Source organism: Ambystoma mexicanum, chromosome 5q (genome assembly GCF_040938575.1).
Source record: "Ambystoma mexicanum isolate Mex_15411 chromosome 5q, UKY_AmexF1_1, whole genome shotgun sequence".
NCBI lineage: Eukaryota > Metazoa > Chordata > Amphibia > Caudata > Ambystomatidae > Ambystoma > Ambystoma mexicanum.
This window is the reverse complement of record NC_090933.1, coordinates 1,039,336,854-1,039,363,576: the sequence shown is the minus strand read 5'-3', so window position 1 is coordinate 1,039,363,576 and position 26,723 is coordinate 1,039,336,854.

The window sequence follows — 26,723 nt, the reverse complement described above, 5'->3', positions numbered from 1 at the left end:
ATGTACTTGTATTTTCACTTTTAAATCATTAGGCATCTCAGAGTCATTATGCAAAATTACATCAGAGCAAACTGTCTTTTTGGCGCTGCAGGTATCATAAGTACTTAGTCACTTTTCAGAAGCCCCCCGATCATTACTATGGCCTTTGTTAGGCAGAAATCTGTGCAGTTCCCTCTGGGGCCACTGCAAAAAGTTTAAGACTACAGGAGTTAGCAGTAAACCCAATTGGTAGCAGTCTGTACCACCCAGATTTACCTGGTAGCTGTGGCTGAGCAGTCAGACCTCTCTCAAGATGAGTTAGGCAGTATTCGGAGTATACAAAATAAGGCAATTTACACAGTAGAACAAGCAGACACGGATCAGAGCTTGGGTGTAAAGATATATAATTATTTATTTAAGAACACATCTATGAAAAACACACTGGCACTATTACGGCAAACAACTTCAATCACAATTACTATAAGTATATCAATCACCTAACAATATTTCGACAAGTCTAGGTTCACCGGCACCGCTTATTTGCAGACCGAGGTGAATGCTTTAACCTAGATGGCACTCAAATATTTGTTAGAACGGGAGAGAAAACGGCAGGGTATGAAACCAACTTGGTACCAACACTTTTATGAAGCAAATGCAAGACAAGCAAGGCAGGGTCTACTGTAGATCACAAAGTTCAGAGGCCAGGCCCACTCGGAGAGAGGCAAGGCGGTATGTCCCAAAAAGTATCACAGTGGAAATGCACTTCGATTCTTTGTAGCAAAATGTCACAGAAAGGTTGGACCAGTTTAAAACAAAAGTTAAGAAGGTCTGGAGGTGACACAGTGGAAAGGTAAGGATTTAAGATAAATCACGCTAACCGTCACAAGGGAAGCCAGGCGGAACACGGTACCTTGAAAGTGAAGAGACAGCTCCGGCGGGGGCAGTTGTTCCTGGTGGTGGATGCAAGTCGGGACTTTGCCAGAAGAAGAGATGCTCTCGTTGTTGAGGAAAGCGAAGATCGTTGCACCACCAGGGAAGAGACCAGCCGCGGAGTGCTCCGTCACAAGGCACCACCTTTTGGTCGTGGTACAGGGGTTAGGGCTATCCGGTTTCCGGGGTGCTCAGCACGGGCAATTCGACCACTACGTCCTGGAAGCAAAGAAAAAGCAAGGGACCGGTTGTTCCCACCAGTCAAGGGAAGAAGACTCTCCAGCAGGGAGATCTCCTCTGTCGTTGGGAAGTGGTGAGTCGGTTCAGCAGGGCTCCACCGGAGGTGTCGTCGTTGCAGGTCGGCTCAGCTTTACCCTCGTCGGATTCTTAGGTCCTGTGGCGACGTCTGAAATTCCAGTCCCAAAAGCCCTGCTTTTATGCAGAAAACCCCCATTCATTCAGCCTAGCTGTCACTCAAACATGCTAAGTGGTGAGCGGGGCGGCTAACCACTTGGGCCAAACACACCAGAGTGCGACTTGAGTTGGCAAGGCAACGCAGTCCAGGGTGCCTAAACCCCCTCCCACACCCCCTGTGGTACCCAGACAGAATGGCACCACTCTGGAGGGCTTCTGTGTAGAAGCCCGCCAAAAGTGGAACAAAGGGCTCAACCTTTGGTTCGGAGTTACAGAGGTGAACACATACGCCATTTGTAAAACCGAGTTCTGGCAGAAAATACCAACCGGTGGATTTATTTAAGATAAATAAACCGGTGGTATGTTAGAGACCAATGTGAAAAAGTATTAGCCTCCTACAATGGGAAGAATCCCATAGGAATATATTTGCAGTCGAATATAAAAAGTAGTATCCAGTGCCACCAGCCAAAACTCGACGAGGGGGGACGGGACAGTGCCCCCTCGAGTAACAGACCCAGGGGTAATCGAATGACCCCTACCAGTACGTCCACAATAGGATGGTTTGTACTAGTTCTGTTAGTAAATTTAGGTCTAGTAAAGCCAATGGTGATTTACACGCCCGGGGAGACAGTAGTCAGCCCCAGGGTATGGAGTCTATGGTGGGGGTCACCTAGGACACCCCAGTGTTACGGCACGGAGGGTGCTGTGTAACACACATAGCAAAACACATGAGGCCCTATGGAGTAAAAGACCCAGTAGCCCATAGAACACATTGACATTCAAAGGAATCAACCACATTCGTGTCCAAGAGTGGAAGAAAAGAGTCTCACTCTTGGCAGGATGGAAAAAACAAACTCCAGAAATCCAGCAAAGCTGCTGGGGGACTCACTAGGTTAGGAAATTCAGCCTAAGCAGAGAATTCTCCCTAACAGCCTTCTGCCCCCTCCTTTGATTACAGTTTTTGTGTTGTACAGAGCTTTCCTATTTGCTCAGCCAACATTTTCACTTGGGTCTCGAGGCACTGGAATCTTTCCATCTTTTTAGAATCCTCTCTCTGTGGCCTAGATCGATATTGGTTGTTTTCTCCCTGATTGCATCTATTCATCAGGTCGATAGCCTGCCGGGGCCTATCTCCTAAGTACCTGGGGCTGACGTAGCTCTCCCTATTACTAGGATCATGTGATTGGAACATTGGTGCAGTGTGTGATGACCTTTGTTGATTACCCCTCTGTTCAGGTGCCAAATTATTTTTACTTGGACTTTGAGCAGACTCAAGGGACATTTGGGCTCACCTGATTTCCATCACTGTTGCTGAGGGTTCTTTAGATTTAGGTCTAGTATCTCTCATTTTATCACTTTCTCTACTCTGACAATAGAGTACCTCATATAGTTTTGTGCTTTGGTGTAAAATCCATTCCAGGGACTTTTCACGGTCAAATTCACGGACCAAGTGGGATATGATGTCTTTCTGCAGCCCATAGAAGTAGGCAGTTTTAAACTCATTGGAATTGGGGTCAAAAGATACATCAAAGCGAGAAAATGCCATTTTTAAGTCTTGCCAAAACTGGCCAGGGGATGTATTAGGCCCAGCAGTGATTGTGTAAGCGACTTTCTTTGCCTCCTGCAATGACTGGAAAGGAGAAAAATGACGCCTATTCTCTTTTTCGAACTCCACCCATGTCATATTCTGCTGTTCATTCAATCCTCTTATACTGGCCGTCGGGGCATCTAAAGTTAAATGAAAATATCGCCTGTACTGTTCCTTAGGTATCTGGAGTGCTTTAAAAATGTCATGAACCGCTTCTAAGTGATCCTCAATGCAGCATTCCCCTCCTTTTTTAAATGGTTTGATCAGGGCTTTAATGGATTTCATTATCTTTATGGGGCTACTTGTTGCAATGCATGGAATTGCACTACTTGGTGACTCAACCCTGGTTCCAGGTGTATGGGATTGTTGGCGGCCCCCAATGGGAGTATCAAATCCCCCAAGGGCGCTGCAACCAAGTTCAGTCACCTGCCCAGTTACTGGGGCACTAGCCCTTTGGGTAGAAATAGAATTCACTTCAACTCCATTGAATGTGCTACCCTGCCGCCTCTCCTGGGACATGGGAATGCACATTTGCTGTTCTAAGTCCTTACACTTTTTAAGGAGCCTGTTTGCTTCGTTTTGCAAATACTTGTTTTCATCACTCATTTTATTAATTACCTCCTGCATGTCACACATTTGCATTTGGCACTCATTAAATTCTTTATTCCTTTTGTCTCTTTCTTGGAGCATTTTAACCATTTCTTGTTCCGCATTTTGGAGGTCACTTTCTTTCTCATAATGTTCTTTTTGTAAAATCTGCATCTCTGACACAACCTCATCTTTATCTTGTCTAATGTGGTCCACCAATGCTTTTAAGTGTACCAATTCTTTTTTACTGTCCTCAAATTGTTTCTTGCTTTTGGACAATTGAACATCAAAATCTCTGCATTTTAACTGCATGCCTTTTTGGCATACATCCAATTCTGCTCTTAACATTTCCTGATTTTTACTTGCCCCATCTAAGTCAGTCTTTAACCTGTTAATTAGCTGGGTGTCATTTTCTTGCATTCGCAGGGACCTATTCAAAATAAACCAGATTTTGGCGCATAGCCGTATCAAACAGTCTTTCTCTGCATTTTTATCGGCTGCATTTAATAACCTTAGAAGGCAGACCTGAATTATGCTGCCTTCTGCAAAAATATTATCTAGTTTTTCTTTATGCACCTCAACCTGAATGCAGTCATGCCATTCTGAGGTACTGTTTGATGACCACATCCCATGTGCGAATAACTTTGCCTCTAAATATTGCACTAGGTCTGAGAATGTGGTTTCCCTTTGAGACATTCTGAAATTCGTTTTTAGTGACACACTGCTATTATGAAATGGGTTCCCTTTAATGTACAGAAGGCGGTGTGAGACACACTTGCCACGCCCAGTAGGTGCTCTATGATCACTTTCCCGGCCTGCAACGCACCATAAATATGTAGGGTATTTTGTGTAGATTTGGGGCCTAGCGGTATTTTTTTACCACCAAGAATAAAAGTAATTTAACAATAATCACTCCTTGCATTCAGATTGGGTTTGGTATTATAGTGGTATTGTGGCTATGCATTATTTTAGTCCACAGATACATTTAGTTGGTATGCATTTTGTTGTGGTATAGTGATGAGCATAATTTCTTTGTTTTATTTGTGGCCCCAACATACAAACCCCTTTCTTTTGTTTAGACTGTTCTTGTGATCTCTAGAGGCCTCAGGCTTCTACATTATTCAAGAACACCACATTTTCTTATGGAGTGCCACTTATGGCTGTTATCACTGATTTATCTACACCAGTGAGCTATGCTTCCATAAAGTATTCACAATAACATGTGGTATAATCACTAATTTATTTACATTAGTGAAACTATTTCCAGAGGCCTCTCTCTCTGCTGACTCATGTACGTCCAGCAGACTATCAGATTGTGTTCCACTCAGAAGTCACACACACATATACACTGAGTGGAACCACGCACACATCTATTTATAATTACTCATAACATAACTTTTTTCACATGGGATGCTTGGCATATATTACCTACTAATCTCCCCTTTTATCAGGCAATATGTGCTAACTGCACCAGAGAAAAACAGAAGCAAATAGAAGCCTTTACACAGATTGTGATTTACATCAGTTTCATTTAAAAAATCATACATTACCAGTTTTGCGAGGCAGTCTTTTCTAGAATAAACATAAGAGAAGCAATTGCAAAATACATGGCATTTCATTAGATTCTTTGCAACAATAAAAAGAACAGTGCATCAGTTGACTTGCATTTCTGAATGGCAACATTAGAATGCAGCTATCGCTACGCTGCCTGACTGAAATAGCTTTCATTCACACACCGCATTCTCGCTTTGTGTAAGATAATTACCAGCAAAATTGTAGCAGTTCAGCATGCAAACTCTCTGGCAGGTCGCTTTCTTTAAATGGCTCGGGGCTTCCTTTTAGAGCACCCTGCGAGGACATGCAGTTCCAATCTGCACTCTTTGGTCCTCAAGCCGGTGCCAATTGACTGGAATCTCCAGCCTGTGAAGGTCAGCAGTACACTGGAATGACGCCCCTCAATCAGGCAGCCCCACAGCAACTCCCGCCAAGTCCTCACCGAAGCTGTGCAAAATGTCCACTGCCTTTCTTCCTCCCCGAGATGCATCAAGAGACCTCTGTTACAGCCCCTAATGTGACGTGCATCCAATAAAAATCTATCATGTCATACCCTCCTTCTTCAAACAATAGCTCACTTTCAGTAAGAAACTGTATCCACTAATTTCCGGTTTATTCAAGTTTGGTTACTTTAGCAAGGACCGTGAAAAGCACAGAGAAAGAGAAAGGAAAAAAAAATTCTGAATGTCCATTTAAAATGAGTTTCAGCCTGCCTCATTTTGCACTTGGAGAACACATTATGATGTTAATAAGTTAGGATCATGTTAGAACTGTTAATTATATTAGTTCATTAATCCTCTAATGTGTCTCCTGCAACAGAGGCATTTCAGGTGAGAAAAAAAAATGGTGCGTTTTTAAATGTGAAAAAAAATTATGTGTTTTTGACTGAGTAGCCTGTCTTCATTTACATATCCATATTTTACACCGGCAACACATGGCTTGCTGTACCACATTATAGCAATACATTGATCCCATGCAGTGGTGCTGCACTCCAGAAACACGCTATATATTGATCCCATGTAGTGGTGATGCACTCCAAAAACATGCTAAATAATCCTACAGTACGCCATTTCCTAAGATAATTAAAGATTCATCTATTTGATGTTGCACTCCCAGAGTGTGCACATTTTCATTGAGATCTAATGGCAAATAAAATACTTTGCCACAAATGCATTTCACTAATTCAGAGGGAGGAAGTTTTGCTGTTTTTGGTTGAAGGTGTATTATTGCTTCAAATGGGTGCACTATTTGTATTACGATGCTCTGATATAAGTTGAGTTGTTGCAGGGGTTTTGGTAATGGGAATAATTCCAGGTTATTTGTGATAGCACGTGAAGGTGTTTGGTTGTGTAGTAATTGCAAAGTATTAAGGGGTCCGACATTTCATATTTGTTTCTGCTATAAGGTAGAGAGCTAACTGGAACCATTTGTAATCCTCATTGTCTTCTATTTTGTATGTTATTTCCACAGTTTTTGAGCTATTTTTATAAAAAGTCCTGAGGCAACACACACACAAATGATTTGGTACGTCAGCAGATGCACTATTAAACTTTAGTATTTCTTTTTTGTATGTGTGTACTAGAAGGTTGCCATTTGTACAGTTGTTGGTACAGTTGTTGGTAGTCTGTTGTAAATCTATTGCATTTTGTAAGTGGCTTTCAATTCCAAAATATTTTCTCTTGATATGCTCTATTTCTCAGAGTAGTTGTTTGGCTGTACCATGTAGAAGATTGTTATTTAAGTTGGCTATTGCTAAAGCAGGACGTTTGTCACAGTACAGTTTATGGACCAGATTTATTATAGTTGAATGATGTGTTGATATCATTTTGATATGATGGAAGGTGCTTTTGCAAATAGGTCCAGAAATGCTGGCTAATGAATGTCCTTGTAGTCCTGTATATTTGCGCACTGGACAGGGGTCCATATTTTGTAGTAGTTTAATTTTGAATTTGTCTTTGCCTTTCACATACTGATTGAGGAAGTGGCGTAAAGAATTTAAAGAATTTTTGGCAATGTTACACATTGATGTGCACGGCCATTTGTAGACTGAATGTATTGATTCAGTGGAATAGACAGGTGATACTGAGTTCTCCAGGGATATTTTTGTGAGCAGCATTTCTTGTTCCATAATGGTATTATTACGTTTTTCATACCCTCGTCCACTGCTATGTATGGCAATTGAGATTATTTGCTTTTGTTTGTATGATTCTTCATTGAAAAATGGGTCTGTGGTCATGGTTCATCACTCCATTCAACTCCACAGATGTTTGTGAAGTTATCTTTGTTGATATTCCGTTTATTGAGAAGTCTTTTTTGTAGTTTAGTACTTAGTTTTGTTAGTGGTTTCATTCTGTTTAAAACTAAAATAAATCATTTTCTTTTGAGAAGGATTGCACTGTCTATGAGAGCTTCTAGGATTCATTTTCTACGGTAGGTTTTAAGGGTTGTGCATGATTTTTTTTATAGGGTTCAGGAGGACTTTGAGCGGAACATGTTTTGTTAAAGAATTTCTTTGGTATGCTTACTTGCCACTACATCAATATTAATAGGTGCAGTGTTAGCACTAGTGGGAGCCGCAGCCTTGTTAATCACTTTATGTTTTGTTTTACATTTTGAAAGAGGAGGCAAAGTTTCTATATTGGAAGCTTGTTTTGTTTTGCTTAATGAGTGTATTAGCCGTTTTGTTTGAACATTTTGTACAAATTCTGGTAGAGGTGGATGCTTATTTTGGAATTTTAGTTTGATTTCGTTTACTTTTGTGTTTTTTTCTACAGAATTGCTTTTTGGTAGGCATTCTTTGGGGTCTGTTGGAGAAAAAAAGAAAGTGTGCGTTGGGATCTTGTTCAGTGTATGTGTGCTTTGTGCATAAGTTTGAGTATGATGGTAAGGATGCTTGTAGAGGTGTGTAATTGTGCAATGGGCTGCTACATCAGGTTGGGAAGGCTACTCTTTTATTTGTGTGTTACTATACTGGTGTTCAGATTGCAATAGAAAGTATGGAGCTGGTGAGGGGAAGCACTAATACTGAATCTAATGTTGCATGGTAAATACAATTGTTTGTTCTAGAATACTAGAATTCTACAGTGTTTGAGTAACAGTTAGAACTTTATGGCAGTATTGCACTTACATTTTCGGATGGAAAGAGTAGGTTCATCTGAGTTCTTGTTCGTACTGCAGATGCTGCTGCTTTTCAGGATAGTGGTCTTCACTGCAATTGTGAAAGAAAAAATTTAGTAAATATGGGTGTTAATAGCACTGTTGTTAATGTAGACATGGATTTCTTTGTTTTTGCAGTTGTAGTGCTTTCTGATAATTGTGCATAACATGTACAAGCACCTTTCTCTGCCTATGTGCATTCTGTATATTTTATTTAGAATCTGTTGCTTTAGAAATTAGTACAATAGTACGGGCACAGAGCACACTTGGCTTTGTAAGGTGGTGTGATTGGATATTAGGAGATAGAAGAAATAATGATATGCTTTGTTTGCTATTTTTGCAGGGTAAATGGCAGGAACTGTATGGAAAAGTATGCAATGTATGTATTTGTGAAGTTGTGGGAAACAAATCAGAAGGATTGGATGGAGTCAGCATCTTATTACTCAGTAGGTGATCATTAAAGTACTGGATGATTCTGTGGTTCTTGGAGATTTATAGAGTCTGAAATAAAGTAAGGGTTGCAAGGAAGGATCTGATGCTTGTGTTGCAGACTGAAGGGAAGGGGGAGATGTTGTATGTCTTGCTTTACAACACTGTACATAGTTGTAGATGATATGATAAGTATGACTCCACCTGTGCATAGTTAAATGCTGTTGTGAAATCTAGAACAGAATGGACAACCAGCTGGAATGAAATTGCTGTGTAGATTGGAAGAACAGTTGTAGAGGCAGTGGTGTTATTTTAGCTGTGAGCCTTTCAAATGATATTGGCTATCCGTGTGCATAAATAAAGATGCATGTACTCATCCTGGCTGCGTGCAATTTTATAACACACTAGAAAGCCATTTTCCATAATTATACTGTTATCTCTCCCATCTTTTAACTTGAAATGACACTTTGTTAGATAGCTGTGTGTGTTTTGTCTGATTACTAATATAGTAATTTGTAGAGGAAGTTGAAATGATAGAATGTATGTGAAATAAGGAGAATGTATAGAAAGGATATTGTATGTACATCTTATGCACTAAAATGCAATAAGTGCTATCATGGTTGAAATGTGGTTCAATACGTGGCAGTGGTTACAGAAATGATAGAATGAATGAAGAAAATAACAGTTTGCACATTGCAGTTAATAATATGGGTAAATAAAAATGTGGAGAGCAGACAACCTTGCAAGTGACACTTGGTGATAGTAGATGGGAGAAATGACAGTAAGCTTGTTTTACAGGTTACACAGGGTAAGTGGCAGTTACTCTGTTTATATCCATTCATACAAGAGATGTACATGTACCATTCATGCAAATCCTCCTGATTTTGGCAGGAGACACCTGATTTTCCAGTGAAAATATTTTTATTTTTCAAGTTCTCTTGCCGAAAATATATCTTTGCCCAAGGCATTCTTATGACACAAATGTTGTCTCACGATTTTTTTGAGGAAATGTCCCTCCCATGTGGGTTGGAATGTTGCCATGTATGATGTACTGTGCAAAAAATATTCATTCATGTACTTTGTGTTCATGCATGTGGATTTGCATGAATCTGCAAGTAGAAATGTTGGAGAGTTTACTAGTAGTTGCTGTAGGTGCTTTGTAGTCACAGCGCAATTGTACTCAGAGTGATCAAAAGTACATCTGAGCATGAAATGGGAGTGTATTTTGAGGATTAGACAATCTGGTGTTGAGGTTCTGCTTTGTATTGAGAGAGGTTGTGTGTAGTGAAGATGGCAGAGGTGGAGAAAGTCAGGGTGTTGGTGCTAGGAGATATATTTGTGAATGGTTTGGAGCAGTATTCTAACTCTAGGAATGTGGTTAACCATTTTGACACAAAAGTAGTGGAAGTGGTGTGGTGCACTGTGCCTGGTTTTAATTTGCAGACAATGCTAGAAGTTTGTCAGGATATGTCTAGGTATTATATTCCACATGTGTTTATTCTGCACTGTGGTGCTTTGCATTTGGGCTATGTCAGTGCCCCTACTTTGTTACAAGATCTGCAAAACTTGGATCAAGCAGTCATGAAAGTGCTTCCAAATGCGAAGGTCATTTTTTCTGCTTTGGTACCTAGGGCAGTATGGGACAATAGTTCTGTTTTTTTGTCCTCAGCTAAATGTTGGTAGGTGCTTAATCAACCGAGGCATTTTTGCTTTTATGACTAGAGCTGGCATGTTCTTTAGCAACAATGAGAACACTGACTCTGGTAATGTTGATTACTTTAAAGAAGATGGCATGTCTTTATCTATATGGGAAATGCCATGCTGTTTTGGAATATAAGGGTTGCTTTGGAGAAGGTAATGTGAAGGTTTTTGGAGGAAAAAAGGGGAAAAAAACAAAAAATACAAAATAATAGGTGTTTCTGAAGCATCGGCAAAAAAAGGCTCTTTTCAGAGCCAACCTCAAAGGGGAAATGGGGCACACTATAAAAATTTTCATTCCCCACACTCAGATTTTTGGATTTGTCCGCGGACAGCGCGGCTGTCCACGGACAGTGCATTTTACATATGGGGAATTTGTAGTTGAGAGGAATACAATTGAGACTGTGCAGAGCAAGGGATTGGTCAATAGGGTTTACTGGGTGTGATATGTGAGTAGAGAGTTTGTCAGAAAGTCTTTTTCCTGAGAGGAGACGAGATAGCTATGGCTGTGTGTTTCAGAAAGCAGATTGTCTGGATTTTGGGACACTCGTGGATAAATTGGTTGGAGGTGCATGCAGATGGCTGTGGAGTGGCTGCACATCTTGGATTCCCTCATGTGGAAGTGCACTGGTATGGAGTGCGTGGATTGAAGTGGCTGGATTTGGTACCTCTTTGTGCTACTTTGGTGACAGAGTGTCATGCAGACATTATTATTATTCATTGTGGAGGGAACAGTTTAGTACATGTCTCTGGAATCTCTTTGTAATTTGCAATGAAAGAAGGACTTGGGAAAGTCATGATATGTTTCCAAAGTCCCAAGTAATTTTTTCTCATATTGCGCAGAGACAAATGTGGCTGTGTTCTTCTTCATTTGGTCCACAAATGGAGAAAGCAAGGCGCAATGTCAACAAGGCTGTTTGTGCCTTTTTGAGAGATGTTGGCATGTCCTCTTTTCACAATGAAAATATTATGTTTTGTAGTACACACGTTTTTCGCAGAGATGAAGTACATCTTAGTTATGCTGGCAATCAGATTTTTCTGTGAAATATACAAAATGCATTGCGACCCTTTTTGGAATTATAGCAATCCATTTTACAGTAGGTGTTGACCATTTGAAGTTTTTGAAACACAAAAAAAACCACAAAAGGCTCCTTTCAGAGCCACCACTTCCTCCCAGAGAAATGTGAAATGGTTGTTACAGGGCAGCACTGCACAGATTTTAGATGTCCGCAGACTTCAAAAAATGCACAGGGCCTTGTGCATTTCATTGACACTTTTCCTTTTGAACTGTGAAAGGCGGCACTGAAAAGAGCCTTTTTTTGGCGCGGAGGGGTTTGTTTTATGTTTATTTCTGGTTTATTAAACATGACACACAAGGAAAGGAAGGGAAAGGAGGGTAAAGAAGGGACACCAACCACGGGGGTTAGAAAGGGCAGCTGGAGAGAGGAAGATGTAGGGTGGGGCTTATTCAGATAGGTAGCAGTTCTTCTGATGCTCCTTGACAACAGTCTTGAAAGCACTTTGAAGGTTCTCCCCCCTGCAGAGTACTGCGTCGCAGTACATGCACAATACTGTGGCCCTCGAAAGGTACGGATCAACAGCATCATGTATGGCCTGCGAGGCAGTTGGAGGGATGCACTGCCCCACAGGAGTGTGTCTTGTGGTGGCAGGAGCAGAAACTGAGGATGCTGCAGGGGAACTCAATCTACTACGTTTACCTTACGAATAGCCCCACCGTGGAACAATTTTAGGTGTTGCTTCACCGAGGTAGTTCCATAGCTGTACAAACCCGGTTTCCCACGACTCAGCAACATCTTGCACTGATTGCAGGTCACCTTGTGTGCACATGCTTTTGGTACTCCATCAACAGTGGTAAATAACCTCCACACCCAAGATTCACTTTGAGAACTAGTAGTAGGGACTTCCACTACCTCATCCTCTTCATCCTCTTCATCACTCTCCGCTGTATCCTGACACCTGTTCCCCTCTGCAGGCCCTCAGGGAGGTGTTGGTGGTGGAGGAGTTGGGGGTGTTGCTGAGACAGCAGTAGCACCAGCAGCAGCCATGGATACCATGAGGACAGCTGTTTCAAAGACTAAGAGCAATCCAATGCAACAAGGAGCAGTGTCTGTCGTGGAAGCCCAAAAATAGAATAAGGAGCAGCTCTGGGATGTGGCCTTTTATAGTGGTGCTTGGGCACGCTTCGCGGACACATGCGCTGTTCCCAGGACACTTCGAACACTAAGAAAGGGCTCAGAAAATTACATAAAATATGCAGATCGCCAGGGACATAGTGTGGGACATATCCAGGGCTGAACTTTCCCATGAAAATACCTTGGATTGCTGAAAAAAACACATTTCACTTGTTCGGGGGCCTGGACAGTTATGCGTAGGACACCAAATGCACATGGTCGGGACTACGCATGCGTGCGGCTGTTCTACGGACACTGTTCCAGTCCCCGAACTAATTCAAAATGCGACACATGTGTGGCAGACAGTTGCGCACAGGCACGATGTTTGTAGGGGCAAGGATGTGCTACGCATGCGCGCGTGTGTTCTACGGACAGTGTTCAGATCCCCGAACAAAATAAATGTGCGTCACAACTTTGCGGACAGGTGGACGGGCTTTGTATTGTACAGACATATTCATTCTGGTTGCGGACAATGCGAACAGGGGGAATGTTCTTAGGACACTTTATTTTGCATACCTACGAACATGTGGATGTCTTTAGTGTTCTGCGGACACCCCGATTTTGACTACGGCCAATTCGAACAGGTATAGTGTCCTTAGGACACCCCCATTTTGCTTACTTATGGACAGGCTGGCATCTTGTGTGTCCTAAGGACATTCCCATCTTGGTTGAGAATAGGTATAGGGGGTTACCAGTCAAATGGTCGAAAACATTTGGTCGACAGGACAATTGGTCGACACCATTTGGTCGATTGCCAAATGGTCGAATTTTTTTTTTTTTTTTTTACCCATTTTTTGGTTTTTGGAAAAGACAGACCTGGAAGACAGCAATGCTTTCTATGTATGAAGATGATCAGTAAGGTTGTGAACACTTTCTTATAGTTCTGCTGTTTTTTTTATTAATGTACTTTCCCTGGATATGCTCATATTTGTACACATTGTACTCACACCACTTTCCTTAGGGTCCAGTCACATTATGTGATAGTTATACATAGGGAAGCAGTAGCTTTGAAGTAGAGAAATCATTTTTGTGCGTGAAGATAATTAGTTAGGTATGAAGATTGTCTGGTAATACTGTTGTTTTTTTTTGTTTACTTCATTTTCCCTGTATATACTCATATCTGTATGTGTTGTTGTCTGTTTGTGTTTTGTTTGCAATAATGCAATTATGTAGTAATTGGGTCGTATTAGGTACTTATTAAATGTTTACAATATGCAGAATTCTAATAAGAAAACATTAATAATGTTTCTATTTAACATAGCAAGATTATTAATATTACACCTCCATCATGTCTGCTGCTCACTATACCTATGTTTCTACATATGTACCTTAGTATACTGGAAGAAACATCAAAATAAAATGCTTTTTGGATTAATGCATTGCTTAATGCACTACGTACCTCATGATATTTATTCCAATGATCCTTGACACTTTTTATTAACATGACAATAAGAATACCTTGATGTCATCAATGACATTTGATGTCCTGGGTGTTAGTCTTAGCAGTACACGGTGGTGGTGCGAGTTATTGTTGCTTAGCTTACCATAACTGGTGAATGCAGGGGGTTTTCGGTTTTACTTGGAACCATAACGTCCCTTTAACAAAGTTTTTTTCACTGAATTTCATAGGTTTTTAGTAGCGCAACTTAACCATAACGTCCCTTTAACAAAGTTTTTTACTGATATATATATATATATATATATATATATATATATATATATATATATATATATATAAATATATATATATATATATATATATATATACACAGCTTCTGTGGCCCCAGCCTATGCCAATGTTTAGCTGGACTGGTGGGAGGAATGTACAGCCTAGTTTGGTACATACGTAGATGATGTTGTGGTATGACTATGTTATATTGATGATCTGTTCTTAATTTCGGAAGGTACTTCTGCCATATTGTTAGAATATTTAGCCATGCTGAATCACAATGATTTAAATCTACAATTGACTGTAATTGTTGACACCAAAGAATTTGAGTTTCATGATGTGTGCTTTGAAATTGTGGATGGAATATTAATATGTTATTTGTATCGAAAACCTACTGATGTTAAAAGCATTCTACATGATAATAGGTTGCACACAACATCTCTCATCAAGAGGATACCGTTTGGTGAGTCTATTAGCATGAAATGGAATTTCTTGAGAGCGGGTGATCTCATTCAGGAAGTTTAAAATATGAGTGACTAATTCTAATCTAGAGGTTACTCTAAAAAAGTGATCAGATGCAAGGTTTACAGCGTGTTGATTTGCTTAATGGTTCCTGAAATCATAAAACGAAGACAAATGAACCAATCCAACGTATTACTAAATACAGTACTCAAGCTGCCAGTGTTAGAGTGATTCTTCATAGACAGTGGTCTGTGCTTAAATCTGATAAGGATATTGCTTATGCTGTCGGTTCTCATCCACAGGTTACATTTTCATAGGCGCCCTGCATAAAACATATCTTGGCTCTAAGTATGATCAGCCCTTTGGCTAGCACCACAAAGTGGCTAATGAAACTATGAAGGAACAATGGCTTTTACAGCTGCAGCAAATGCAAGTTATGTGGATTGGCAATGTGTACTTCAGAATGTGATTACTCTAATAAGATCAAATGGGAGGTGAAACATGATATTACCTGTATAACTAAATTTGTAGTGTATTTAATATTATGTCCATCCAAACTGGCATTAATTGGCTATACTATTTATAGTTTAAAACTTTGGATTCTTCAGCACTACTGTGCTATCAAAAATCAGAATGAAACTTTTCCCGTTGATACATTTTTTCTTGAAAAACATAAAGGGAATCCGGAGTGCCTAAGTTTTCTAGGCTTAGCCCTTGTACCTGAACATGCCTGTAAAGGCAACCTTGAGCTTAAGATGTGGCAATTGGAATCAAAGTTGATTATCTTGTTTGATACCTTTCAGCCTCATGGTAACAATGTTGCTAATGAATTATATGTATTTTTGTAATCATGTTTCTCACACTGTCTCCCACTGTCTCTTCTCAGGGAATGTATAGGTTTACACTGTGCACCTTTTTGTTACAAGTTCCATCGTTGTTCGTAAAAAAAACTCTAGCCTAGTGGGGCTGTATATGTTCATTGAGGTATAGAATTTCTGTTGTGGGTGCATTTTATTTTCTAGCTCTGTTATGTTAGAGAGCCAGAGACATCATGGCGCTAGCCGCTTGAACATGTTACGAGGGATCTAGAAGAGGTCGTTTTTGAGACAGCGATGGAATAGCACATAGTCCCCCGTGGTGCGAGGGGCAACAGGCAAGGCGTTCCATGCTCTGGCAGCGGCCACTGAGAAAGCCTGGCCGCCAATACGGGAAATCTGATGCGGCACACTGCCACTAGGAAGGCTGACTAAGAGCACAGGCAGCGGGATGGCACGCACCATAAGAATTTCTTTTGAAGATTAAGAGTGATTTAAACAAGATCCATTGCTCCACTGGAAGCCAGTGGAGTTGTCTGAGTAAGGGGGTCATGTGCGCCCTATACGCATTCCACCGAAGTTGAAGAAGTTTTTTAAGGAACCGCGGCTGGGCTAGGTATAGTTAGCTGCAGTAGTCTACTGCACTCAGAACAAGAGCAGCTACAACAGGTGCCTGACATTTTTCCTGGATGTAGGGGAGCACCTTGTGCAGGATATGAAGTTTGAAGTGACCACCTTTACAGACAGCAGCAACCTGCTCATTCATCAACAGGGAAGAAGTAATTTGCACCCCCAGGTTCCGGACTGAGAGAGACAGGAGAGGAAAAGGGCCCAGGGAAGAGGGCCAGAAATCATTGGTCCAGAACAAAAGGGGGGGTCTTGGTGCCCACAACCAGTACCTCTGTTTTGCTTCCATTAAGCTTAAGCCAGTTTGCTGTCATCCACACCCCCAGATCTTCAAGACACTTCCAGAGGCGGGTGGCTTTGTCAGGGCGGTTAAGATCTGATCTAGCTCTCTATATGTGGCTGGAGGAAGTTATGGCCACTTGTGCTGCCTTTGGTTCTGCCATATACTTTAGTCACAGACTATATTATGCACTTTAAACAATGGTTGGATTTTGGAAGAATGCATTCTTTTGACCATGCACCAAAATCTTCATGTGAAAATGTTATGCATGATCCACTTTATATCTTTTTGACTGGCATATCTGCTTGCATCTGTGTTCCATGCAGTATTTGCTTAAGGAATTGTGAGTACTATGTATTACACGCACTCTGCACTTTATAAAACAATTTTGTGTCAAATGTTTGTATCGACAGATCATTTTGATTGTATTGTGCAATAATGCAATTCAACTATGTGCTTTTTGGCTTAGAATTGTTCTCTGGATCTGTTTGGAAAGGTTGTTTTCAATTTGATTCACAATGCACGTTACTTTTCTTAGTACTGTGGAATATGACCTGGTATACTAGAATAACTTAGAGTAAATATGTGCGGACACAATTAAATGTTTTTCTCATTGGGTTTTATTATATATGTTTTATGTACTTTGTATTGTATTGTGAGAACCATACTGCCCCGGAATGCTTGTTATTCCAAGATGGCATTCATATTGTCGGAAATAGGAAACCAGTTTTTACTTGCAAGCCCTGTTTCTATGTTTCTTTCATGGGATGTGTGAGAGGTTCCCTCCTTGCTTTTTTGAAATAGGACACTGGTTATTTCTCTTTCACTATTTGCCTGATGAAGCCCCGGTGGGGATGGAATACGTGTCATTTTGTTGCCATGATCTGAAAAGCCCTGTCATGTACGTGTGCTTTTTAAAGATGAGAATTAATAAAATCTAACTTTGTATTTTGCACCAGACTAGTGGAGTGCCTGAACCTCTTTTTTCCTCTCCTGATGCTTCTGTGAATTGGCTGCAGCACCAGATGGATTTGGTATGTATGTATATATATTATAGAAAAAAGAAAGCTGAACACCACGTGTTCTGGACCGCAATCTCGGGTGACCACAGAATAAATCCAGGATGCAAGATGGATTATCACTGCATATATTATTATTGTTAATGCCTTAAAGAATCTGGCCACTGGCAACACATACTATAGTAATATGTGTTTAGTAATTATAGGTACTGTAGGGAGAGTAGAAAGTATGTGGTATTTATAATTGTAGTACAATTGAGGATAGTGCTTATGGAATATGTATTTGTTTACACTTGGTATGGTTTCTTAGTTCTATACAGTAGCACATTTGGAATCTCTGGTTCGTTTTCTGTGAAACAAAACAGAATCATTTGTTACACAGGATAGTTGCAAAGCTTTAATTGCATACAATTTTACATATACATTTACTTTTTTGGACCGTCATTAACATTTTATTGTATTTACTATGTATGGATTTCTTTTCCCATTGACCTAAATAATCATTGGGTCACAGGGAAAATACATTCATACTGGATAAAAAATAAACAACCACAATTATGTCAGTGTAAATGTGATAGTACGTTTGTTTTAAATGTGTTGTTTTTAAGGGAATGTTTAAAGCAACTATATAACTGTTGGCGTATTCTAACTACATTAGAATTTAGAAGATGTTTTTTAATAAAATGATTTGTGATGGTGTATTTCAAGTGTATTTCAACTAAGGGTATTTTTCAAGTAGTTAAATAGCTGTTGGTGTTTTAGCCCCTGTGATTAGAGGTCGCGGTGTCGGGGTGATTTCCCGGGGGCCGGCAGAGCTGTCTTTGGACCTCCAGGGCTGGGGAGGCCCCAACTCCTCCCACGTCCCATAAGGAGTATGAGGCACACACAAGAGCAAAGTAATTACTGCTGTTTATTATAGTAACAGCATGGATTGTTCTCGGCCTGTATGCATCCGGGGAGACGTTCTCGCTGGATACAGGGGACCTGGGCATCCGGTGAAGGGATGAATTGGTCAAACTCCTCTCGTGGGGGGTGCTTGGGCCATGACCCTGTGGGCCATGGTTTGGATGAGAATGGGGGGAGGGTGTTCTCCCATTTCCCACTCCAGTCCCCCCTCTGGACAACTTGTCGACCACAAAATTATCCTCTCTCTTCTCTCAGCGTACTCTCCATACCTTTGTTATTCCAGCTAGATGTCCATACTGGTCTTCAAATGACCAGTACATGTACACGCATCCACCACCGGGTTTGTAATATACCCACTTTCCAACATAATTCTTCGGGTTCCTTGGGTTCTCTACCTTCACTGATGGCGGGTGTAGGTCTGCTTCTAATATTTGCGTGCGCAACCTCTCTCGTTCTTTTATGATGACATCTGTGTGTTTGTCGTCTTCAGCTGGCATTAGGGCGTGCATGCCGATCATTTCCAACATTTCATCAGTTGTGTGTGCTGTTCACTCTGTTATAGCCCTTGATGGTGGTGTCAGTGGGAGGTGCATTTGGCGTCCGGTCACCACCTCGTGGGGTGTGAGGTGGTGGTCCGAGCCTGGCCTGTTTCTTAACTGAAATAGGGCTAAGGGAAGGCAGTAGAGCCAGCTTTTCTTAGTTGATTGCTGTATTTTTGCTATCTCTTCTTTTAGGAGGCCGTGGAGGCGTTCACGAACGCCATTCTCCTGTGGGTGGTATGTGCATGCAAACTTGTGCTTGATACCAAGGAGAGCAGTGATGTGTTGGAACATTTCATTGGCAAAGTGTGGGCCATTGTCAGACCGCAACACTTCGCACATCCCCCACCTCGGGAACATCTCCCTAACCAGGAACTTTGCTGCTTTGAAGGCGTCAGCATGGGAGCACGGACCGGCCTCGATCCACCTTGAAAATGGGCACACTACCACAATCATGTATCTGTACCCTTGACATACATTGATCATGTCAACGTAGTCAATATGAAGGTGCAGGAAGGGTCCTTCCAGTCGGGGTATAATACCTTTGATCACTTACAGCGTGTGACTGGCCAAGAATTGTTGACAAGTGAGACAATTGCTAATGAAGTTTGCAACATGTGAATTTAGCTCGGGACAGAACCACCCCTCTTTTATTCATGCTGCTATCACCTCTTTCCCTGTTTTTGCGGGATGATGTAGTTGGGCCAGGGCTGTTTTCAATAGGGCCAGGGGCATCACTATTTTGCCTGTATTGTTCTGTCGCCATAATGGGTCTGCGGGGGACATTGTGCATCCTCTTTTGACCCCTAGCTCCTTCTCTGCCATGGGTGCTGCTGCCTGTAAATCCATTATTTGATTTTCAGGAATGTGGGTGTACTCATCCTTCATCAACATTTGTCTTGCCTCCGCCCTCCCCTTATCTTTTTCTTTTTCTGTGGGGGTCCATATCTCACCGAAATACGCAGCATGTTTAGCATGTGCATCTGCTGTTTCATTGCCTTTGGAAATGGGATCATCCCCGTTTGTATGGGCCTGACACTTCACCATGGTTAGTTCTTTGGGGTCTTCAATTGCTTCAATTAGTTCAGCAAGTAGTAGGGCATGTTGCACTGGGGTGCCGTCTGCTCTTCTGAATCCTCTTTGCTGCCTCTTAATTAATCCAGAATGTACAGTTGATGTGATGTATGCACTACCAGAATATATGGTTACTCTTTTGCCATTGCTTTCTTTCAGTGCTAAAATTAGGGCCACTAATTCTAAAGCTTGGGCAATGTAGTGTTGTGGTAACTGGACGCATTTCACTGGGACATAGGTCCAATCCTCTGTCAGTCTCACCACTGCTGTTCCTGTTCTGAATACCCCATCACTCTGGTCAATTGTTGAGGACCCATCAATGTACATTATTTCTCCTCCCTCTATGGCGTTTTCCTCAACCTTTTGAAGTGGGAGAATGGAAGAACAGGCTCCCGCCCTTCCCCTCTCGCGCTTGGCCTAGAGGATCACGGCCTAGACACCCACCACGAGAGGAGTTTGCCTATCTACCAGACGACCAAATACCCTGGTACAGGAACATACGGAGGTGCCCATCTACCTGCCCAGCAGCCCGCCCTGTCCATGCCGACACCTGCTGCACGGATCAACTCGACTAAACCTACACGTCGTTAGAGATGCCATGACGACCTAGCCAACGGTCAGCACACCTGTGCAAGCATGCACACCGGACACTCCCGCACCAATCCACACGAAGAACATACTCAGTGCTATGACGTAGGCGACAGACATACCCACGGACGTGCATCTTTATTATTTTCCACATAGGCTCTCAAAATGCAGAAACGCAAGACGCATAATGAACTTATCTAAAAAGGCTTGCTCACGCTTCTTCTAAGAACCATGTACCATAATGAAGAATATAACGTAGACACTATACTGAGGATAGAGCAATATGATACCGTAACCTAAAGCGCTCTGCATCAAACGGTTCCACCTATGCACCAGGCCCAAGTAGGCCGCAAGCAAAAGCTTCCATGAACATTGAATAAGCAAGAGCTGGGTTGCTGACCCTGCAAAATGAGCCCGGCGAAAGCACACCGCCAAGGGCACGATGTTGCAATCTTGCACGCCGCAAGCCGACGCCAAGGTCGCACCTGCAAGATAAACCAGGCACACAGTAGGAAAAACAATATTAATTGTGTTGAATTTTGCCTCAAACACGGTCCCACCTCACGTGACAAAGCCAAACTTGACGGGATGCCAAGCCCAGGAGGAAGGAGACGCCTGAATCCCACGTTTCAAGACACAGGCAGATACAATTAAAAGACTCTTTGGACATCTGCAGCAGTGGGAGTAGTCGACCTCCCAACATATGAATAAATCCTCACATTGTTTACACCTACCCGTAGTAAAACATTGTTGCAAATGACAGGTGCACCGCGAGCTGGGAACAGCGATAGTCCCAGACTGGGAGGCTCGCGAGCGGACCAATCAGAACATGGGGTTCTTATCACTGACGCCATTAACATTGACCAATCCTCAGAGGTCTTCATGTAACAATTTTCATGTATCAAATTGAAGGGACAGCCCAGGTATACCACCTGACTAACCCTCAACCACTAACACCGTTCTCTATATGTATGCTATACTAACCCTACCACTCGAGTAACCAATCCAGAGTGGAGATAGTTTTTTTGCTAAACTTTCCAAAGTGACGCAAGTAGCGCGTCATACTAAGGTAAAAAGGGCCTGCGAGCCCCACAATTGTGTGTGTGTCAGGACGGACGCGTACGCTCCTTGACCCATCCCTGCCGTTTTGTCTAATAAACAGCAGAGTCACCTTGCTTCTTGCGTGTGTCTCATACTCTATCTCTTTTGGGATATACGGGAGGAGTTGGGGCCTCCCTGCCCGGAGGTCTGCGGACGGCCCGGCCGACCCCGGCAGAATTTCCCCCCGACAAGTTGGAGGCACTGCTGAGATCTGTTTAAGATCTGCTTTTTTATTTTTATTTTTTTCCAGGTACTCCCGTTGCGAGGAGGCCCGGCGGCGCGGCCCCCTCTGCCGTTGCCCCCTTCTGAGGACTACAGGACCATCGCGGAACTGCGAGAAGACCGGACAGCGCAATCCGGATATTGGCCTTCGGGAGCCGGTTGAGAAGTATCCCGCCCGCGGTTGGCGAGTGTCCAGACGTGGTCCAGACGAGGGGAGGTGGCGAGCCGCTTGGAGGGGTGCACGCAGTCGAGCGGCCCGCATCAAGAGAACTTGGTGAGCATGCCATGCACAACAAGCAATGTGAAATTGTGAAGGAGGGGGGAGGAATTAAATACAGGAGGTGGGAGGTGTTGCACAGGTGCGCGCAAAGGTTTGACAATTTAGTGTAGGCAATGAAATGAATGGTAGCCGAACGAGTGCGAGAGCAGTCGGCTACGTTACGCGAGAGGGGGGGTGGTGCACGAAAACATCACGTGCGGCCGCTCGTAGACACTGATTGGCCTAGGTCGCGACTACGTGTAGGGTGTGTGTGTGTGGTTTCCTACGAGTTGGCATGTATTGATCAATGAGTAGATGAGGATCCCTATTGTTCGAGCAAGAAACTCGATAGGTAGATGACGTTTCCCTGTAGGCGGTAGCTAGTTAGTTGCCCAATACGGAAGATAATTGGCTGGTTAAGCCCTCCTGTCGAGGGGCGTATCACACGCGAGGCGACGCAGCATGCGCAGTCCGATTATATTATTGATTACCTTGTTCCAGGAGTGACAGGAAGACAGCTGTGGGGTTAACGGGGGTAGATTGCAAGTGTATTTTGGACTTAAAGAATATATGAAGAACTTACCAGTAGTTCGAAGAGATTGGTGACGTCACCAGCAGGGCTTACATGGGACATCTCGAGAACCAAGCATCTTTATTTTTGAGTGGTGGGGAAGAGAACTGTGTTAAGGGAGTGGAAATGGAGATAAATGGTAATGAGTTGATCGGGGAAAGGCGAAACGGGGGACGTGGCTGCGCACGGAGAACGCCGGCCACGGCAAGTGTAGAAAAAGGAGGAGGAGCAAATGAAAATAGGACGACTGTATAAGAACGTCACAAGGGGTACGCAGCCGCAGGGGGCTACGTGCGCCTCGGCCGCAGGGGGCCGTAAGGGTGCTGTGTAAAGGAAGAAAGAAAGAAGAAAATATATAAATGTAAATACTATAGTTTAATACTTTTCCTTAGCGGACTATCGCAAGTCCCCAAACTTACGGGGCCAGGTAAAGGTATAAGGCTGTGTATTGTAAGTGTTAGTAAGATAATAGCTACCAAATAGGGGAAGGCTAACAAGTGAAGCGCTACTATGTCATAAGGGACAGGATCGGGAGGGTGGGGGAACACCCTCACTACCCCACTACAACACATATGTACAACACTGTCACCCCATAGGGAGAAACTGATCAAGTATAGCATAGAATGGACACAGGGGACGGACAACAAAATGATAACACCATGGCCGCCTAATGGTAGCTTCGATCCATATGCCCAACATTCACTATTAAACCATCTGCATAATACATACAAAGGGAAGAAGTTGGCAAAACACGTGGAGGTGTTTAACTTATGGAGAATGTTCCAAGGGTCCCGACCAGGACCAAATGGAATATGGGGGGGAAATACCGGAAGAAAAAGAGATTAAGGAGGAAGGAGAGGATGGGAAAAAGAGGAGTGAAGACCCAAAGAACACGGGGAACGGACAAGAGGGAGGAGAAAAGAATAATAACTCAAAAGAAAATGAAATAAAACAGGAACCGAGCAACGATATACCCCTAGCAAAGGTGGTGAAAACAGAGGGAGGGGGGTTGTACCCTTTAAGAGAATTAGGAGAAATAGAAAGGGGACAGTTAAGGGCGGCTGAGGGGTACTCGAACCCGGCATACAGCCCGCCACCATATGTGGCTCATAGGAAGATGCCAGCAGGGGAGGGGAGGACTGGAGAAGAACAAACTGTGGAAATAGGACATGATGAGTGGGTAGCTGCACAGATACTATTAAAATTACGAGGTTCATTAACGGGAGAAGAGAAGGAGGTAGTAAGGAAAACAGACGAGGATAATAGCAGGGAGAGTGGAATGAGAGGGGAAGAGCTGTTACGACAAAAGAAGAGATTTTGGAGGAACGACTAGCAGAGTTAAGGGATGAGCAGAATGAACTGATCAAACAGCTCGAGAGGGAGGAAAGAGAGAGAGCGAGGGAAAGGAAAGAAGGTAAGAACGAATTGGAAAAAATAAGGGAACGAACTGAGGAGCAAAGGAGAGAAGCTGAAAGGGTAAAAGCAGCAGCAGAAAGGGTATCAAGAGCAGTGCTACGAGAGAGGAAAAGGGAAGAAGAAGAGAAAGAAAGAGAAATGGCAACATGGAAGAAGAGATTACTATCAGAAACGACTAAGAAATATGAAGAAGGGAGGGTGATAGAGAGTATATTAGAAAGGGAGAGGGTGAGATGGGAAAGGAAGAAAGAGGATGAAAGGATATTGGAAAAGGTGAGTAGTGAAGTAATGGAGGAATTAAAAAGGAAAAGGGAGGAAAATGGTAGGGAGATGGAGGAGAGAAATGAAGGAGAAAGAGAAGATAGGAGAAGGGAGAGTGAAGTAAGGGGGTATGTATATAGAGACACAGAAGTAGCAACAACATCAGCGCAAAGGGGAGCGGTTGGTAAAGGAGAAAAGGGAGAACCGGACCTAATAGACTTAAAAACAGTAGTAATAAAGGGAAAAAAGACGGAGTGGGGGGTGCCGTTAACGAATGACTTTTGTAGTGAGGAAGAAGAAGGAGTGGAGAAGGAAGAAAGAAACAGTGAAAGGGAAAGCCTAGATAAACTATACATTACCCGGACCAACACAGACTCACCATGGATCCGTAGGAGAAAGGATGAATTGGAGAGAAGTGAGGAGGAAGAGCAAGGAATAGCGGAAAGACAGACACATGAAGCCACACCGTCACCATCACACCCTCTCCCATCCCACCCTACATGCTCAACCACCTCACGCTCATTACGTACAATAAAACTTGCGCCCTTCACAGACGAACTGACACCCTATGTAGGTCGGCTTAGAGACCTCCCTAGACGCAGGCAGGAGGGACAAATACACATGCCCACATTAAATACAGGAAATGATGGAAGAAGGGGAAAAGATGGAGAAGAAAGAGTTACGAGCAGGGGAAATACGGACGAAATTGACGATGTAGGAGAGAGGGAAGAAGAGGAGGGGTGTGAGGACTCGATTTTATGGAACCCAAAGGGTAAAACGAGACACAACTTAATGCCACTTCTGGAGAGGGGAGGGGTTAGACCACAGTATGTCCCTTGGAAGCATACAGACAAAGAAAATATAAAGTGCAGGCTCCCATCATTAAGTGGAGGTGCGGGTAAATGGATATATGAAATGGAAAAACACACCGCAGGACAGAAACTGGCAGTGGGAGATGTAAAGGGCCTTCTAATATCGATATTAGGGGATGCAGCGGATGACATTTGGAAGAGAGCGGGATTCCCCGGGGTCACAATAACAAACACATCGCACGATGGGGCACCATTCGCAAACTGCAGACATGCACTATGGCAGGCACTGAGTGTGCAGTACCCAGACACATCAGACATAGGAGCAATTACTTCACGCAAGATGAGTGAGAACGAAGATCCTGTTGATTATATCCAGGAAATCCAAGAGAAGTGGCGCATGGAAACTAGAGAACCATGGGACAAAACACCAGCAATATTTTATCATATACTAGTACAAGGGCTCCCAGAAGGAGTTCAGAAACAACTGAAGAAAGTAGTGGGAATGGAAGCAAAAGCATGGCCAGAAATACAACTGACAATAGTGCATCATTGCAGGACATGGCAAGGAAAAATGAAACAAAAGGAAGAGGACAGGAAAACGGAAGAGGCTAAACTAGTACAGAAAAAACTTACTAAATACACAATGGAAGGGGCACTAATAACTACACCTACAACAATGACCCAAAGCCCCACACAAGTAGTGGCTGCACAAGATCCCTCCCAAATACCACCCTCACAGACTATAACACAACAGGTGCCGCCACTCCAATCATACACGACCAACATGGGAGGAGGATACTCAATGCCAGGAGCTGGGTATTATAATTACAACAGGGGAAGAGGAGGAATTATGAGAGGGAGAGGATACGGATATAACACACAACAGCAGGTGGGAGGACTTAGAAATTCCTACCCCACCGGGCAACCAGTATACCAGGATAACACAGGGAGCTTTCCATGGCAGAGTAGGGAACCACCGGTGTGTTGGAGTTGTGGATTATTAGGGCACATGTCACGCACGTGTAGAGTAAGACCAGGAACACCATCATGGAGTGAACAGGGACAACCAAGGCCCACACAGGAACAGCAGGGCATACAGCAACAGCAGACGTTGCAACAGGGAAATGAACAGCAACAATTAATAACACAACAACAGCCACAGACATATTCACTGCCACAACAACAGGTAGCGATAACACAACAACCCCAAGCACAATAAACACAACTGGGTAGGGTGACGGTCCTGGGACACAACCCTTACACAGGAAATGGTCAATCGTTGTACCCTCAATAGGACAGCCCACAGACGGCCTTGGTGTGTCCCATCCTGTCAGTAACACCTAATAGTGCGGAGGAACCACGCATAGAGGTAATGATAGGTGACAAAAAATTATCATTCCTTGTTGACACCGGGGCGACCCGGTCTTGCATAAGGGAAGGTAAATTTAAGATGTCGGGTGAAGCCATGAACACCCAAGGGTTCTCTGGGGCTAGAGGGTTGGTTCCTTTTACTGATAACATTCCCTTATCTATAGGAGATTATGACATGTCAGTTCCACTTTTATATTATAGTG